Source organism: Triticum dicoccoides, chromosome 6B (assembly GCF_002162155.2).
Source record: "Triticum dicoccoides isolate Atlit2015 ecotype Zavitan chromosome 6B, WEW_v2.0, whole genome shotgun sequence".
In the NCBI taxonomy this organism is placed as follows: domain Eukaryota; kingdom Viridiplantae; phylum Streptophyta; class Magnoliopsida; order Poales; family Poaceae; genus Triticum; species Triticum dicoccoides.
In genome coordinates this window covers 40830144-40831933 of record NC_041391.1, presented here as the reverse complement: position 1 = coordinate 40831933, position 1790 = coordinate 40830144, and the positions used below count along the sequence as shown (strand labels likewise).

The 1790-nt window shown below is 44.5% G+C and overlaps 2 non-coding genes across 2 annotated transcripts; both read right to left on the bottom strand.

The window, feature by feature from the left end:
* Positions 1 to 217: 217 nt before the first annotated feature.
* Positions 218 to 288, bottom strand: TRNAG-GCC. The gene has a single exon. It is a non-coding gene; the product is annotated as a tRNA-Gly (tRNA).
* Positions 289 to 1563: 1275 nt separating this feature from the next.
* LOC119327179 lies at positions 1564 to 1790 on the bottom strand. Its single transcript, XR_005158450.1, has one exon. It is a non-coding gene; the product is annotated as a small nucleolar RNA U3 (small nucleolar RNA).

Here is a 1790-nt window from a genome sequence, read left to right as displayed (position 1 = left end):
GATCAACAAGGCAGAAACTGTATGAATCGTGATCATCCCCGTGCTCGACAGACTGCAGGCTTTGTTCAACACCGCGGAGGAGAGAGTCAGACCTGCTGTCTATCTTCCACAAAATCTAAGACTGAGCCGTGAGAGGACCGTGGTTCCTCGTTGCATGGTCCAAACTATTTTCCCTGTTGACAAGATCTTCCTTTTAAGGAAAAAAAAGAAAACAGAATGCACCAGCCGGGAATCGAACCCGGGTCTGTACCGTGGCAGGGTACTATTCTACCACTAGACCACTGGTGCCATTTGATGAGCTGTCACTCGAGAGACCTCTACTAATCGCAATCAGTGGGACTGCCTCTTTGATTATAAGCTCGAAACAGTCATACAGCAGAAGAGCAAGGGATGCAAGTCTCGTGGCGCCAAAAATAAGGACCATGTGCCATTCATGTAACACTACTCTACTGGGACTCTTAACACACATTTTCCTTCCTCAATATTCTACTACTTCAGTAGGCAAGCCACCTAGTGTTTTCTCCAAGTCAATGGTGCAGAGTTCCTTCTCAAAATCAAAGATTCAGTGTTCCCGTCAAATTTATTTATCTGGCTACTACTCGTTTTAGTTAACAGACAGACTGAATACAAGCGCCATGTGGCATAGGAAAGAACTCATGTGTCCTGTGTGGTCTTAAGACAGTAGAAGCAAGGGACCACCTCTGTTTCAGCTGACAGTTTGCTAAGTACTCCTAACACTGCTCTGGCGCATTAATCTGGGACATGATTTTGTGGATAAGGATTCAAACTCTTAAGCAAGCAATCAATAATGCTTCAAATGGTTAATCTGCAGCTGTAGGGAAGTGTTGAAAGGTGAGCTCAACCTAGTCTTCCATAGAGCATTTGGCTTACCAACTTGATGTAACACTAGTGATGTATGTCATCATTTGTGTGTGAAGAAATAGGTATTCAGGTCCTATGTACGATGATTAGTTCTGCAGAAATCAGTCTCCGCACCTATTTTCCTTCCTGAACATACTTGTTCAGCCACTAGTTCCACGCTACCTTCGTCTATTTTCTCTCCCAGCTCAGTAGTGAAACACCTCATTGCTACTCTTACTCTCAGCAGTGGCAAAGTTCAGACGATCATGCACTGGGCTTGTAGTAAGAAAATCGTAAGCTGAATCTTGATTACTTTGCACACGTGGATGCAGTGTGACACGTCGTGCCGGATGAAGGCTCCTAATCGGTCTCGACGACAAGTCGACCAACCAAGCCAAGCATGTGATCCATGGACCGGTAGGTGTTGTATAAAAGCTTGAGCCGTGAAGCAAATATCTATCAGCGATCGAGCTCCTGGAACAGGTGTAGATGAATGTATGGATCATGAATGTGGTCAGTTGGCTTCTGTTACCTTTGGATATTTTTGCCGTGACTAGTACTAGTGCAGCTAAAAATAAATTGTGTGCATCTTATTTGCCACAAGATGAAAGGAGTTGCAAAAAACAAAAAGAATTGTAGTCTGTCAGACAACCTCTGAGCCACCCTGCACCAGTGTGAAATTAGATCAAGAACGATCCTCTACAGCCATCAGATAACTCCCATCAGGAGAATCCTGCACCAGTGTGAAATTAGATCAAGAACGATCCTCTACAGCCATCAGATAACTCCCATCAGGAGAATCCTAGCCGTTAATCACGGTCTGGCCTAAAGGTTAGAATGCATCAACCAGACATGAGTGCTTGCCTCCTTATTAGTAAAGGATGCAGCAGTACGAGCCTATAGAACAGATCCTGTTCAAGTAAGGTCGT